The 17,606-nt window shown below is 39.6% G+C and overlaps 2 protein-coding genes across 4 annotated transcripts in view; one reads left to right on the forward strand and one right to left on the reverse strand.

Annotated features, from left to right (window-relative positions):
- LOC150098114 (poly(A) RNA polymerase gld-2 homolog A-like) overlaps positions 1-17,606 on the reverse strand; it is a 315,041-nt gene that overhangs the window by 259,104 nt on the left and 38,331 nt on the right. The gene's annotated exons all lie outside the window — the stretch shown is intronic.
- Positions 10,411-17,606, forward strand: part of LOC150098116 (polyamine deacetylase HDAC10-like) — a 420,755-nt gene continuing 413,559 nt past the window's right edge. For 2 of the 3 annotated variants that reach the window (XM_090406206.1, XM_090406205.1), the window contains exon 1: positions 10,411-10,673. The gene's annotated coding sequence lies outside the window, so the exon portion shown is untranslated. The remainder of the gene's footprint in view (positions 10,674-17,606) is intronic. The other variant, XM_090406204.1, reaches the window with a different exon arrangement.

The raw sequence follows: 17,606 nt of genomic DNA on the forward strand, positions 1-17,606 counted from the left end.
ATACCTAATTTATCCGTTGCTGATTGAAGCCTTGTAAGGACGACTTTTTCCGCAACCTTTCCAAGGCTGGATGGAAGACTGATAGGTCCGTAGCTTTCGGGGAGTTGAGAGTTCTTTCCAATCTTTTTGATTGGCGTGATATACGCCGCCTTCCAAGTTATGGGAAAAGGTTTGAATCTGAGGATGGCGTTGATTATGTTGACCAGATGCGCAATGGCTTTTCTGGGGAGAGTTTGGTTATTCTGTTAGTGATTCCATCTGGACCTGGAGCCTTGTTGTTCAGAGAGGTTATGATATTTATAAATTCTGCTGGAGAAGTGGGCATGATAGTTTCTGAGTTATCCTTTTATTGTCTTAAGACCTGCTTGACTCGGCAGTGAATCTTGTAGATAAGACTGGTGTTCAGATTTTCATAGGAGAGATTACATTGAGTTTCCAAGCTGTCAATTAGAGCTTCGGCTTTTTCATTATCTGTGTGAACAGTTCCTTTCTTGGTCTGTATTGGGGGTTATAGGTTGGCATTTAGTGCGGAGGGTTTCAAGAATTCCCAGATGGAGTTGTTCTCTGGGTTTAGATTAGTCAGTTTGGTTTTGAAATCTTGGTTTCGATGTTTTTACAGAGCTTCACGGACTTGGCAATTTAACTTATTCAGGGTTGTTTTATCTTGTGGGGCTCTTGTATTATGATACCTCTTTCTGAATTTGTTTTTTAATCTGATTAGGTCCATGATTTCCTCAGGGACCCAGCCGCTAGGGTGAAAGTTTGTGGTTGGTGAACTGATGCTATTGCTTTTTTTATTTGGCTGGTAAGGTTGTTTACGGCTATGTCTATTTCCTCTTTTTTGTGGATAATAGGTACTAGACCGATGTGATCTGAGAGAGTTCTGGAGCTTGACTCAAGATATAAAGGAGTGTGAAGGAGAGAATTGCTCTTGTTTACCGAGCTTACGCAGAATGGGACTGTGATCAGATAACTCGTTTAACGTTTCCAGTTGATATTGGTGTCTAATGTTTCTGAGAATGGCGATGTTGAGTACATGCTAGGCTGTGATGGGTGGGCTCTGTGGGTCCGGCTATAACAATAGAGTTTTGCATTGCGTAATGATTTATAATACGATCTTTGTCATTGATTGTGGAGATGAACCAAGCTGTATGCTTGGCATTGAAGTCTCTAGCCATGATAAAGTCTGTGCAGCCAAAAATGGAGTCCAAGTGAGATACCAGTAATTGAATGCTGGGTGGATTGTATACAGCATAGATTTTGAAACTGCCAGCATTGTTTGTATGAACTTCAATACCTGTTATCTCTAGATTCTTAGTTTGTGGATTGGTCAGGACGTTGTGGCTTAGATAGTTTTTAATGTATATGGCTGTAACTCCTTCACTGGTAGTGAGTCTGCCTGTTTTGGTGTCTAATGTTTCTGAGAATGGCGATGTTGAGTACATGCTGGGCTGTGATGGGTGGGCTCTGTGGGTCCGGCTATAACAATAGAGTTTTGCATTGCGTAATGATTTAGAATGCGACTTTTGTCATTGATTGTGGAACTGAACCAAGCTGTATGCTTAGCATTAAAGTCTCCAGCCACGATGATGGAGTCTGTGGAGCCAAGAATGGAGTCCAACTCAAATACCAGTAATGGAATGTTGGGTGGATTGTATACATCATAGATTTTAATAGTGCCATCACTGTTTGTATGAACTTCAATACCTGTTATCTCTAGGTTTTCTTGATATCCGGATTGGTCAGGACGTTGTGGCTTAGATAGTTTTTAATGTATACGGCTCTACCTCTTCCACTGATGAGTCTGTCTGTTCGGCACAATATGTAGCTCCGTAATTTAGGATTATTAGCTGGCCTGAGATGTGTTTCATTTACTAAGATTATATCAGGATTGTATCTGAGGGTGAACTCTTTCTGTTCCATGATTTTTTTGCTCATTCCATTTGCGTTCCACACAATTATGATAAGGGAGCTAGGCTTATATTTCCTTTTATTCATGATTGAGGGCTGTCAGAATTGAATGGGTACTTTGCAGGAATTTCTTCGTGGAGGATGGCGTGGATTTGTTTTGCTGAACTCCTGAAGCATGGTAGCTAGTGAGGCAGTTAGTAGTAATATTAGGTTGAAGCTTGTGAGTTCGTTGGAGGAAGTATCCTTAGCTCGTGCAGTCTCGGAGTAAGTTTTGGTCCTGGTTTCAGGTTGTTTTTCTTCCTGAGTTTTCAAAGTGGAGGTTGTTTATACTGGATGGCGATCTGCACCGTTGCCTGGGGGTGTCACTGCTAGGCGGTGGATGGGCAGCTTTTGCTGACCAGCGGTTGTTCTTTGGGTGTGCTACGCACCCTTTATAGTTGGTGGGATGGGGACCTCCACAGTTTGCGCACTTAGCTGGTGTAGATCTTGGCTTGGTGCATGTGATGGTCTGATGGCCTTCGCCGCATTTCAAGCACCTAAAGTTGGCCTGGCATAGTTTTTGGGTGTGCCCAAACTGTTGACATCTGCGGTACTGTCCTGTTGACGCTCTCTTTCTTAAAAGTTCCATAGTAATTCTGAGGTCACAAATAGTAGTCAGTTCATATATCTTCTGGGTGTTATCAATCTCTACAAGTACTCATGGCATTGGCCTTTTGTCAGACCTGAGCATTCTGCTCACTTTTATTGGGATCAGGCTCTGGTTGCTTAGATCGACAGAGATTTCGTACCACCACCTTTAGGGTCTTTTCACTTGGTAAAGCGAAGGTATGATATGGGAGATTTTTGTTGTCCATTAGCCTCGTGATCTGCCTGTAGTCAGTGACAGTAGCTGGCTGGATTTTGACTCCCTCATCTGAGTTTTTTGCCCAGGAGTATGTGATGTTGTGCTCCCTGAGGACAGATGTGACAGAATTCCATTTCTCCTTATCTTGTAATATGACTGGGGGAACTTCTCCGAATTTTTCGGAGCGTCCTGTGTCGGTGAGTCCTCCTCGATAAGATCGTCTGTTGTTCCTCGCCGTTTGTTTGAATGCTCCGCTTGTGAGTTGTTATGGCGGGGGGTTTTAGTTGGCTGAACAGTAATGAATTCCACTTGAGATTCCTCATCCTCTCCTTGATCGTTTGTTTTGGGCGTACAGGTTTAGATAACTGGGCCAGTCAGTCTCAAACTTTGTCATGATGAACTTTAGCACTTCTAGTGACTCCTCCTTGTTTAGAGTTCGGATCTGTTCCTTGATGCCCTTCATGCCAATGGGGAGTCTCCTGGAGTTATTTGAGGACTGTGAAAGACTTGGTAATAAAGTAGAACAGTGAGCCTACAATTATATTCCTGCCAGCACATTCCTGTTGACTGGAACAGTCAACTAGCAAAGATCGAGAAGCGGTATTTTGTTGTAGTGTTGTGGGAAGAGACTGTGAAACTGCTTGGCTCAGCTCGGATTTCCTACCTCCCTAAAACCATACATCCACCACTGGTCATCAATTGCGGGCGAAGTCTACGTGGCCATTGATCTCATACACATTTGGTGTATAGAGGGAGATAGTAGCAATTCGGGCAGGTTTAGAGCCAGTGCAATGCAAGATTCATGGAATACCTCCATAAATTGTGTAGTAGAGCCTAAAAGAGTGCGGTTTTCAAGTACAGTAACTAAAGCACATCTATCCGCTTTAGTTATCTTCCCTCTATTCCTTTATAGGGAGTAGGCGAGGCCTTTATACTCTATCTAGCTTTTGGAGACTGAGTGGGCAGTTCAATCTCCACCGGTAGCCAATCAGAGCTACCTGGCCCATGTCTGTCACTAATTATAGCAGCCACCGATGAAGAGGCTGGAAAACTAGTGCTGCCATCTCTTGGTTCCTAACCCTAACAAGATATGTCATTGTATGAAATAATGTGGGTACTACGGTCGATTTTCTTGAGTTTATGGGATGAAAAACCAGAGTTTCCGGGAGGAAAAACCAGCTTGCCCGTGTCAGAGATTGACTAACTCGGGAACCGGTCGAAGAAAGGCTTAGAAAAAGTTCCTCCAGTTGGCGACTAGACTTGAACTTAAGTCAAACTTCGAGCGACCAAGCAAGCACAGAGGACGCAAGAGCCACTTCCACTGAGTTACACAGGCCTTCGTTTCGACATTGATTGAATAGTTAATTAATTGGATTTATTTGATTAACGCTTTAGTTTACGAAATAAATGCACTGCAATCTAACGCAGTGTCGGAATGATCGCGTTCGGCCAATTGCAGCTAGATTCGCCGATGTTCTTTGCACTTGTCACTGTACATAACAAGTGAATCCGACACTGCTCAACGAGCAGTGTCGCTACAGATAAATTGTATGCTTGCGAGCATTATTTCTGTGAGATACGAAACTTTTATTATTGGTGTGTGTTCGTGGTGAGGGTGAAATATTTTTAATAAAGCAATTTTTTAATATGATTTATTTATTAATAAATTGGTTACTGATTGGGAAAAAAGAATTATTATTATTTTTTTTATTTTGTATATGCAACTCCCTTACTTAAAATTTTCACTGGCCGCCAATGGTGTCAAGTGACCATCCATACGAATGAGGATGTGCCTCACATCTGTAACTCTCTGATCCTTAAGCTCCGAACATATCTCTTCATATCACGACTGTCAAGGAGATTCCATTCTGATATCACTCTTCTACAAGAATTAAATGTTTTATGAGGTGCCACTGTGATTGCTATTCCACCCGTTGATGTTGCTTTAAACAGTTTTTCAGAATATTTCTTTTATTAATAAATTGGTTTTTAATAAAGATGTTTCCCGCAAGGATATTACCAGAACGTAATTTCTTATCAGTTTTGGAAGATCTTGGCAGTCCTTCTAATCCCTTTCGAATAAAGAAGGGTGATATTTTCCTTATTGGCTTTCACCTGTTGCGTGGATGATCAGAAACACTGGTACATATTTACTAGTATCACATATCTTTTGTTTTTACTTCTGTTACCAAGGGCTGAATCTACGCTATCACTACTTGGATGTGACCTTGTTACGGGGGGCCCCTGAAACGCTATATCAATACCACACAATACCTCGGTTCCCGATCCCAAGAAACCATGGGGTGATAGACCCACTGAAACACCGTTGACCCTTGCAGCCAAACTGACTAGCCGATTTATCCAGCAGGGCCATCCAAGACAGTCCATTAGCAGAAGCGCAGATCAAAGTAGTGCAAGACTACCAGGATCTCCATTTCCGGATATCCACGGATCGCACAATACAGCAAACATGACAACAGGGCGGTGGATTCCAGTGATGGCGGTCTGGAAGAAAAGACATGAAAAAAAAGACAAGAGAAATAGAGCGAAGAATACGGAAAGAAAAGCAAGGAAAAAGAGGAAGAATGAAAAGGGCTAGCAATATCACTTGGAGGTGTTCTCCACCACGAATAGGTGCCCCGGATGGAGTGAATATGAAGAGAGATCTGCAAATCCAGCAGGGGCATGCATACAGATGTGAGTGTACAAGAAAGCATGAGACTAACACAATCATCCTTCCATCATAATTGTTATCATGATTAAGCATATTTTTTCCTAACACCATACAGCTTCCCTGGCTCTCTTCATTATGGCTCTTATGAATAAGCAGTTTCTCTATACTAATAATACCATATGCATTCAAATGCAGACCATCCCTCTTGTATAAATCCATTCTTCCCTCAAACTCACTCCCCAGAAACTCTCAGCAATTCCTTCTACACAGACTGCACATCGATTTTTCTTATTATAGTTCTTTATTCATTGCTGTCATATATTTCTAACAGACCAACGATTTTTACTGTCTCAATCGTTCACTCGCTCTTCTTCCAGCAAATTCTTTCATATCTTTCTCTTATTTACTCTTAGTTTCACTGGTAACCTACTACTATACAGTGGTAATTAATGTTAAAGAAGTAAACTGTGTTTATTTGTTTGAAAACGGAAACAATCACCAAATCAATATGTCGACTGTTTTTAATCAGTCAATTTCTGACTTTTTAGTCTGTGAAGACAAGAACTTTCCTATGAGTTCACGGAATAGTGCTATCGACTTGTAATCAATTATTTTACAGCTTAAGTTAAACATCGAAGTATGCACCTTATTGTGACCCTTAAGGACATAAAACACATAGATTTGAAAGCGACTGTGGATTTCAGGTAATCTGCTAAAATTGACTAAGCAACCTGTGATTCCAGGTATTTGGGGTACAACAAAAATGGCAAGTGGAAGGATTGCCACGAGGAAGCAGAAAAAAATGAGAATGGTGGGCCATAATCACAGAACTTTGTGTGTGTGTGTGTGTGTGTGTGTGTGTGTGTGTGTGTGTGTGTGTGTGTGTGTGTGTGTGTGTGTGTGTGTGTGTGTGTGTGTGTGTGTGTGTGTGTGTGTGTGTGTGTGTGTGTGTGTGTGTGTGTGTGTGTGTGTGTGTGTGTGTGTGTGTGTGTGTGTGTGTGTGTGTGTGTGTGTGTGTGTGTGTGTGTGTGTGTGTGTGTGTGTGTGTGTGTGTGTGCAGTAAACGTTTTTCTGTTACTACTATTGATACTGAACGTAAGGAGGCAGAGAAAATAAGGAATGCCTCTGAAAAGATTTCTTCGCGACTAATAGTAAAGGAACAGGTGACGTGAAGAACTACAGACTTTGAGACATCAGGAGTTCTTAAGGACATTAGTAAGGAGGTAATGTTGATCACAAGTGAAAGGAGCCCAGAGTCGTTGTCACGTAACTATCCATTAACTAAGATTTATCTTCCTCATTCACTTGTTGCACTTGTGTTTGACACAAGTGCATATCAGAAATCTCTTTCTGCTCTTGTTACAAGAGTCATGGCCTAATGAAGATAATATAATTGAAATGGAATCACCTCCATTAATGGCGTAGACGATAACCACAGATAGTTTATCTTTTAATAGACTGTATCAAAGTGCTATGTTAATTCTAGATAATATTAAATTGCCTATCTTAACTATTGTTGAATTAGTTGACACTCAACTTTCAGAGAATCAGGGGTTATATTTAGATAGCGAAGCATGTTTCTTGTTCTATACTACCTTCATGGTAGTATAGAACAAGACTAGATTATTCATGGTATAGCACAAGATACTGAACCCAGGGTCCCCTCCGTATTTGAGGAGCTCCGATAACATCTTTTTCTGATACTTCACTTAAATTTAGTGGTCCTTCCATAATGTATAAAGTTGCATCTGGTTTCCTATTACTGGGCAATGTAATGCTCATTTACAGGGGAAGCAACCACAACTACAAGGTTTGAATTTTTGTCACTCAGCAGGAATTTGTCATGCTGAGTCAGAAGTCCTTGTCACAGCATCAGTGTGAGATCTATTACTGATACTATACCAAGTCCAGTCTTAAACATTATAAGAAGCTGCATGAGAACACGCTATATGAATCTTTGTGTCAGATAACTGATCACGATATTTCTTCTGACAATTTGCACTTCAAGACAATGCCTTTAGTCTTGAAATTGTCATTTTCTACACCTTATGAATTAAATTCAATAGAACTGGAGAAATTCTGACACAGTATTTAGACTTTGTCATCAAAAAGCTTTTGGAAGAAATCGGCATTAGCCAACCGTACGTTCAGTACTGATAGTAGTAACAGACAAATGTTTACTGCATATCCTAAGTTCATGATGATGGCCTGCTATTTCTTTTTTGTCCTTCCATTATCCCCCCTTCTGTCATACCATGGAGAGAGAGAAATAGAGGTGCATGAGTAGAAGACAATGAATACAGAGTTTGAATTCTTCAAATAAGACTAGCTGATATAAGAATAACAAGATGAAAATGAGAGCTAGTTAAAAGAGTGAATGAGAATAGGCGAGATTGGGTGGGGCAAGTGGTGAAGAGAATGAAACTGCAAGGGATTTCTTGAAAATAAGTATACCCAAGAAAGTATTAGTATGAGAAAAAGAGGAATGAATGAAGAATGATACGAGTATAATGTGAGTGCAATGCAAGACATTATTGGAATGGAGAGAGAGAGACTAATGAAGAAGAGAATGAAAGCATAGATGATCGGGAGTTAACCACACGAGTAATGTGAAATGTATAGTGTGGTTATATGGAATCCTTCAGAAGATGTAAAATAAACTTGAGCGATTGCAAAAACGTGTGGCGAGTGTTACTGCTAAGAAGAGATGCGAGGAATCAAAAGGAATGTTCAACTGACAAGGCATGGGACAGTAAGGTGAGAACTTTATATGAAGATTCTATGATGACAGAAGTGCTTGATGAAAGAAAGTTTGACAAAATCACGCGTTCCAGGTGCGAGGTTTAATGATATTATTAGTAAAGCTATTGGGATACAGAAAGTTACGTAAAGTGAAAGAGTTTATTGTTTTAGTGGGTACAGATTCTGAAAGTGACAAGTATGGTAAATTTGTGTGTGTGTGTGTGTGTGTGTGTGTGTGTGTGTGTGTGTGTGTGTGTGTGTGTGTGTGTGTGTGTGTGTGTGTGTGTGTGTGTGTGTGTGTGTGTGTGTGTGTGTGTGTGTGTGTGTGTGTGTGTGTTATCCGCTATTCTCTGTTTATAATCAGTGATAGCTGATCTGAGACCATCACTCATTATAAACGGCATCTAGCGAAGAAAGGCCAAGAAGTGGCATCATATCATGGTCCATAAACCTCATGCAGTATGTAGAAAGTTTTTTCCTTGGGTATATATTATGTTAAAGATACCGAGCAATTGTATGAACTAGGTTTTTTAATCCTTTTTCCCAAGTAAGCAAACAGACAAGTAAGTCAAGTTTGCGGTTGCATAAGCTCTGTATTACTTCACCCTTGGCATTTTTGGCATTTTTTTTAGGTCTGGCTCCCACTGACGAGACCTCAATAAAGGTCGAAACCGGTATGGGTAGTGACCATTACCTTAATGCATAGCATTATACATTTCCTCAAGGAAATGTGCTTTGCATTAGGGGAAAATTCAAAGGAAAGTGATCACACTTGCTCCACCTTTACCACGAGTTGCCTAGTGTTGCACTACGTGCAACCGCAAACTTGACTTACTTATCTGTTTGCTTACTTGGGAAAAAAAAAGATTAAAAAAACCTAGCTTATAAAATTGCTTGGTATCTTTAACCTCATGCAGTATATTAATGTCAGAAACAGTGTGGGTTATAAGGTCGATTTTCTTCAGTTTATGGGACGAAAAACCCACTTTACATGAAACCTCTTGTCGTACCAAAGAACAAATAACTCGGGAACTGTCGAAGAATGACTTAAAAAAAGTTCTCTATTCTTGTCATCGAATAATGTCAATCGAAGGAATATTCCAACTTGGAATGGTCCTTCTTCGAGCAACCTGTGGGTTATAGAAATTGGATCATATGCAGAAAAGGGAAGGAGGGATCGATAGAGACATTTAAATACTTATAATTTTATAGGATCGATACGGGCGAATTTTTTCTGTTCCTGCTGGCATGGGGAAGTCCTTGGAAATTGATTGAAAGTGTAACTTGCAAGAGGATAGTTTTTTTGCTTGGAGAGTGGTGAATGCCTGGAATGGATTGCCATAGCTAATTATGAGTTTTGTCGGTGAATGCGTTCAAAGCGAAGTATGGACGGTATTGTGTAAATAGTGGTTAGCGCTTAGTGAAATGTAAGTGATCTTGCTGCATGGAATCTACTGACTCCATGGAGGCGCTCATATAATAATAATAATAATAATAATAAACTCCATCTCGAACACAACAGTAACTTATGCTACTTTCACACACACACACACACACACACACACACACACACACACACACACACACACACACACACACACACACACACACACACACACACACACACACACACACACACACACACACACACACACACACACACACACACACACACACACACACACACACAGGGGAGCGCCGGCCATATGTGCAATGTGTGCGACGCACATAGGCGCCGGGATAGTATAGGCGCTAAAGAGGAGGAAATACTTAAAAAAAAAAACGTTTTTTAAAAGTGATTTTTTTATTGGAGCGGGGGGGGGGAAATAGGGGCGCCAACTAAAGTTTTGCACACAGGCGCCGGACACTACTGGCGCGCCCTTGCACGCACGCACGCACACACACACACACACACACACACACACACACACACACAAAATTACCATTTTGTGTGTGTGTGTATGTGAAAGTAGCATAAGTTTTTATATTTCAGGCATACTCTCCATGACTGTATGCCTGAAATATAAAAGGAAAAGTCTATACTCTCTAACACCTAGAGTTAAAAAACAGATTTGGAAGAAAATCTTTTTAATTTTTTTTTTTTTTTTATAATATTAATTCTAACTTGAACGTTTTGAGGGGAGGGGTTGCCTGCAATCCCTCCCCTGTAGTAAAAGCCTCATCTGTGTACCTCTTCCTCCTTATCTTGGGTTCTGGATATGGAAACTAAATTAGTGTGATTCTGAAATATCTCGCGAAGCCATTTCCTGCTCATAGTCAAGAAACTTTAATTTACGTTTAACTCGCAACAGCCATATGATGTTTTGACAGCACGTACTTTGGTCGACCTTTCTTTATCAAAGATTACATCTAATGAAGGTGCCTCATCACTATATATGCTACGCTGTCTCGAAAATATTGTCTAAACAAGTGAATGAGATAACTGAGTGTGGACTAGAGTTGTATACTGAATGTGCCAAGTCTCATAGCTTATACATAGAGGTAAATAGATCTTACATAATATATAAGATATAATACGACTAATGATTCAACGTTTTTATGTATTTATTATAATGTAAAAAAAAAAATAAAACTAAATAATACTATGTGCCAAGATAAATATTATTATTGGAGTTGCCTGCAAGTAGTATTACTATTGCAAGTTGCCTTCAAAAAGCATGGAAGGTATTGTGTAAATAGTGGTTAGCGCTTAGTGAAATGTAAGTGATCTTGCTGCATGGAATCTACCGACTCCATGGAGGCGCTCATTAAATAATATGAGCACACTTATTTCAATATGGCTACACTGCAATATTTTACTAGTGGTTGTAACACTGATTTTTGTTAAATGAAGGAAACTGACTTAAGGTCAACCACGGTGAATACTTGAAACATATCAAAGGCCCGCAGTGTTCATATATATTAAACATTTTGTATGTCCATATTAAGTATTTTAATTATTTACTATGGCGGGCCTTGAATACTTTTTCAGATTTCCGCCTCAGAGGATCTTGAATAAAATTCTATGTTACAAATAGTAAAATTAAAAAATCTTCACTATGATGCAAATTCAATATCAAAATTAATTTTTAATCAGTGTCTCGATGTTTGGAAAACAGACGGTCGAATACGGACAGTTGAATAACGGTGATTGCTCTCTTAACGCAATAGAAGATCATCTCGTATGTTTTTTAATCTGTTTTCATTTTTAACATGTTTTCTTAATCCTATTAAAATGCCTTTTTATGCAAATATGGAGTGGGGGTGGCAGGTTACTTGGTTATTATAAAAGAGTGTCACGACTCGAAAAAGATTGGGAAACACTGGTTTATCAGATGAGTTTCATTTTCATTGTCGATGTGAAACTACTACCTTATGTAATACGAGTGTGAAGTAACGTGAAAATGCTTCATGTTTGCCACAAGCCAGGATTACTGATCATCCTTTCATTTACGATAATAAATATGCCTAGATTTACAAACTTTCATTCTTCTGACTTGGCAACATACATCGTTGAAATGTTGATGTTGCGATGTTGTATTTGATAACATGAAATAAATAATGAAAGCAGTGGAAGTACTCAATAGATAAGCAATAACAGATTAAAACTACACTATTACGACAAGATATCTAATACAATATTAACCAATCCATTACAATTCTGTTTTAAAAGCAGAACAACAACAACAACAACAAAGAACCTGCTAAATTTCAACATTGCACTAGCAGCGAAACCACAACTAAGACATCGGAATTATCTGCCACAAATTATTGTACGCTTTGTACATGTATTATACACTTCACTTTTATTTACATCCTTTTGTTAATAACATGTCTGCTCAAGGACAGACACAGATAGACGAACACTGAACTATACATTTCCGAACTCCTGAATAGCGCTTTTTGGTGTGTGTGGGCACTAGATGGCGCTGTGTGTTGATGGTCGTAATTTCTAGGTAGAGAATTAAGTAAGAGAGACGGTGATTTGTAGTGTAGTAATGTGTCCTCCCACTTAGAGTATTTGGAGGTTTCACGTAATACTAATAATAATAACAATACTGCACAAACACACGCACACGCACATAAGCAAAGATGGAGCTATAGTCGTGCCTTGGTGAATATACAATAGGCAACCAAACAGAAGATTTCTGCAATTTCTTGTGATTTTGCACAATCATTTGTGCATTAAAAAGAACAGTATTTGGTGCTTTAAAAGTACAGTATAACAGTCACTGATCACCCTGAGTTTGAAGAATCTGAATTCAATACTAATGCCAGTTAAAATGCATACTGTCTTTAGAATGCATTAGTTTGCACTCAGGACATAAGTATCATTTACACTTTTGTAATTATTATTATTATTATTATTATTATTATTATCATCACTCCAAGACCTCATGGAATCAAAGACTCATCTGGGAGGTCCTTTTATCACACACACATCTCATCATCGCACTCAAACTCTTTGCAGACATCACATTCTCAGCCAAGGCATTCCAATCATTCTCAATTCTGCACGAAAAAAACCTGCCTCTCACTTCCCTACTCACACCCTCTTCATACAGTTTCCAGGCATGACCTCTGGTTCTTCCCTGATCTCCCATTATTCTCTATAAAACTTCTCCAGCATTGATCCTATAACAACCCCTTACCAACTTGTAGGTCTCTATCATATCTCCCCTCTTCTTCCTCTCCACTAGACTCTGCAAATTACATCTTCTCAATCTTTCCTCATACTCGACATTCCAGAGGTCAGAAACTACCTTAATCAGTCTCCTCTGGACCCTTTCCAACATCTCTTCATCCTTCTGAAAACCCGGTGACCAAATCTGGGCACAATAGTCCATGTGTGGCCTAATCAAAGCCTTATACAATGGAACAAGAATCTCCCTACTTCAACACGTCAGTGTCCTCCACATCATTCCCAGAAGGCTTTGTGTTGTCTTCACAGTTTTGGCGATGTGTCCCCTAAATTTTAGATCCTTATCCACTATCACTCCCCAGATATCTTATTTCCTCTACTTCCAACAATATATTCTCACCAAGCATAAATTCTGCATCCCTTCTTTGTTTTCCAAATTTTAAAACCATACATTTTGCAACATTGAATTCACATCCCCATTTCCGTGCCCAATCACTCAATTTATTCAAGTCTTCATGTAAGGCCACAACATCTTCACTACTCTTCATGGTTCATCCCAACTTTGCATCATCTGCAAACGACTGAATATCTCCATCCAAATCTTCACCTATATCGTTAATATATAAGTTAAACAGTAATGGCCCCAAAATAGACCCCTAAGGCACTCCACTAGTGACTTTCCTTTTCCTGGATATCGCTCCCCCATACACAACTTGTTGATACCTATCAGATAGGCAGTCTCCAATCCAATGCACTAATCTAACATCAAACCCCATCTGCTCTAGTTTGATTGTGAACCTATCATGAAGTACTCTATCAAAAGCATTTGCAAAATCCAAGTATATTACTGTGTATCTTTTTCCTCTGTCCAAGGAAGCAGTCACTTTATTGTAATTAGTAAGTATATTACTAAAACATGACCTCCCTTTAGCAAATCCATGCTGTCCATCGAAGATAATACCATTGTTATCAACCGACCTCTGGATCCTAGTTCTCACAAGCTTCTCCAACAACTTAACCACAACACCTGACACACAGATAGGCCTATAGTTTGATGCTTGAGTTCGATCACCTCCTTTATGAAGTGGCACAATCCTGCCCTTCTTCCACTCCTTAGGCACTTGATTGAGTGCAAGACTCATATTAAAAAAAATATGTCAAGGCAGGTGTCAACTCCCTGGCACATTCTTTCAGAATACGTGGTGATATATTATCAAGTCCCACAGCCTTATTTACATCTAGTTTACTCAACTCCCCATACACCTCTTGCTCACTTATAGTCAGTCTCTCCTCCCCATCATCAACTGTTCTCAATCCCTCCATGTAGTCACATTCACAAGATTGAAAGATCGTTATGAACTGTTCATTAAGTATCTCCACCACACATTCTGCATCAGCTGTCTTTATACCATTTTCTCCAATTAATGTCATCCTTCCATGATTATTTTTTCTTTTGCTGGCTACATATCGAAAGAATTTCTTAGGATTCTTTTTGGCTTCATTAGCCAACTGCTGTTCATACTTCTCTTTAGCTACCCTCACCAACCAAGTCACCCTCCTTGCTTGGTCTTTGTAGACCTCATGGAATTGGTTATTTCCACTTCTCTTATGCTGCCTCCACAATGCCATTTTTCTCTGTATCGCGTGCTTAATCTCTTTATTCATCCATCTCACATCCACCCACCCACCTTATTTAACCTTCTCACCCTTGGAATATATTTAGACATTGCATCTACTAAACAGTTTTTGAAAATCCTCCAAGCTGCATTGATCTCTTTTCCAGCTAACTCCTCATTCCATGTTACACCCACAAGCTGTCTCCTGAGCTCTTCATAATCACCCCCCCCCTTGTAGATCCACATGTACCCTTTTCTCACAGAGGTCCTCATACTGCAGGCAACCACCCAGGTAATCACCTCATGGTCACTCTCACCAACTGATGGATGATTTGACACCTCATTTATAATTACATCCTCTGATGAAATGACCAAATCCAAGACCCTCAATCCTCATGTGCCCTCTATTACATACTGTCTGAGGTAGTTATCCCTCAAAAAATCAAGAAACTCATTTTCTTTACTTTCAGTTGCTATCTCATCATTACTTGGCTAATTTGATTGTACATTTCATTATCACCACCATCCACATTACCTGGTCTATAACAACATCCCACCAAGTATTTGATTCCATTCACCTCTATCTCACACCATACTGCCTCAAAACCACTGGCACTATTTCCCTCTTGCATCTCTACTTTGTATGGACATAACTCTTTCTCTATCATCAATAACACTCTCCCTCCCTTTTTACCCCTTCTGTCTTTACGAAACACATCATACCCTTCCATCTCTATTCCTGTCAGGATGTTATCCTCTTCCAACCATGTCTCACTTATTCCGGCAATTTTTGGGTGAACAGACGCAATTAGTACGACCATTTCATCTGCCTTGTTTATTATACTTCTAACATTTGTATATAAACACAACAGCTCATTTATGGATCTACAGCTAGTTCTACTGATAACACTCACTCGATGTGATCTCTCTATGCTCAACTGGAGCCATTTCCCTTTCTGCTTCTTCATTTTAAAACCCTTTTCAATTCCAACTGTTTCCTCTTGATCCGTGGTCATCCCATTCCTTTCTTGCCTACACATGCTCACCTTCTCTTGGAGCACCACCTTTCTCATACTGTGTACCCCTGTCCACCCTGAACCTCCCCTTTTCCCTGCTCCTCTTGCACACCCATTCCTCATTTTCTATACTCATACTACTCACTGCCCCATTCATAACCACCTCTTCAATCTCTACTGTCTTACTCTCCCGCTCTTCCACATCACTTCCCACTCGATCTGATTCATTCTCTCTACTCACTTCTCTACCTTCCAGCAGCAGTCTCTCCAAGCGACTCACACCATAACCACTCAAATGCAGTCTATCACTCCCATACACTCACTTCGTCCCTCAAACTCATTCCACACATCAACAAACTGTACTCCCGTCTCCTCACACATTTCAGCCAGCATATCATTCATAATCCCTGCTCTCCGCAAGGATTATGAATATCTCTTTAAAATATTTCTGCTCTAGAAAGGGCCTCGCTAGCAAGTTTTTGATATATATAAATTAAAAATCAAAAACAGAAATCAATATAGATCACTATTATTAATAATTACATTATATATTTCCAGAGTATTCCAAGTTATGGATTCTAGAAAGTATGTCAATAATAAATGTACTTTTAATAAAATTAAAAATCCATAACTTTAATAAATTCTTATATATATAGAGAGAGAGTCTTTCCCAGCTAAGTCAACGCCATCTTCCTGCAGTAATAGAGTTTCCCCAAACAGGGATTCTGGCAAACATGGAGAGTAGTACTGCAAAAAAAAAAAAAAAAACACATACCATCTCTAGTTTGGAGAAATTGTGAGCTAAACTCCTAGACAGAGCATACATAGCTCAGCGGAAGTGAGCTACGTATGCTCCGTCTCTAGCACGCGCTTTTATCTCCCGAAAACTCTAATTCTCCCCCCCCCCACCCTGTAAACACAAGAACATCGACTGTAGAACCCACACTATTTCAGATAAATAAATATAGATAATAAATATAAATATAAAGTGGATATTAGAACCAGCATTATTTCAAAGCCGAACGTAGAAACTATGAACGTTTCGTAAAAATTGCCTAATGCCTGTTTATTATCTATTTTTATAAAACTTTCATAGTTGCTACATTCGGCTTTGAAATAATGCTGGATCTAATATCCACTTATATAATTTTGCATCGCCGAACTGAAGCCTTTTGACTCTTTATTTTAGTAAATATAGTAGTAAGGATTGTGGACCACGAGATAGCAGCAGTTGTTCATCGCCTCTTCATTGGATTCCTTTTATACTTAGTGGAAATTTTGGGCCAGACTAAACTTCCTCCTCAGTCTCCAAATGTTAGATAGGGCTAAAAAGACTTTGCCTATTCCCTATAGGGAAATAAAAGCGGTTAGCGGATTTATATTTTATTTATAACTCCTAGGGCGGTGGATAACATTCGCTCGATGAACCACCACTGTCTTGGTTGTTCTAATGTTTAATTTCCGGAGCAACGTCTCCAGTTTGTGGTCTCTCTCTCCCTCTCTTTTTCAATATGCACTCGGATGTTAAAAAAACAAAAACTTTCCTCAATCAGGCGTAGAGAAGTAAAGTTGTTCTGAAATCCTACCGCAAGTATTACACAGGACAGAACTTAATGTTAACAACACATTAGGAAACTTTCCGATTAGCTAGGGACTAATCTTGTTGCCACGTGCTCTGCCAGACAATGCCTGGATGTTGTTTGGAATTTTGTCCAAAACGTCTAAGATTATAAGGCTAGTTTATTATATCGGTTAATCGCACGTGCTCGATGTCCATTTTGCCTGTTTTCAGGGATGAAAAAAACCCGAGTTTTCATGATAAAATCATGTCTTCTCATATGATCTGCTAACTCGCTTTCAGTCGAAAAGACTCTATAAAGGTTCTTCCCATCACAGACAGGATTCTAGTCCATGCAGGGCCGGTTTTATCATTAGGCGAACCTAGGCAATCGCCTAGGGGCGCTAAGATTTCGCGGCTTATGTTTGTGTGAGTATGACAAAATATATAGAGAGAGAGACAATGTATAGGGGCGCTAAATTTTCTTTGCCTAGGGGCATCAGATACTCTCGGAGCGGCCCTGATTCTGTGTCTTTCTCTCTAAAGGGTATCCTCGATACCAACTAATCTACAAACACTCATCAACAATCACGAATATTATAA

Source organism: Typopeltis vanoorti, chromosome 16 (genome assembly GCF_054136105.1).
Source record: "Typopeltis vanoorti isolate ZY-2024b chromosome 16, IOZ_Tvanoo_1.0, whole genome shotgun sequence".
Taxonomy (NCBI): Eukaryota; Metazoa; Arthropoda; class Arachnida; order Uropygi; family Thelyphonidae; genus Typopeltis; species Typopeltis vanoorti.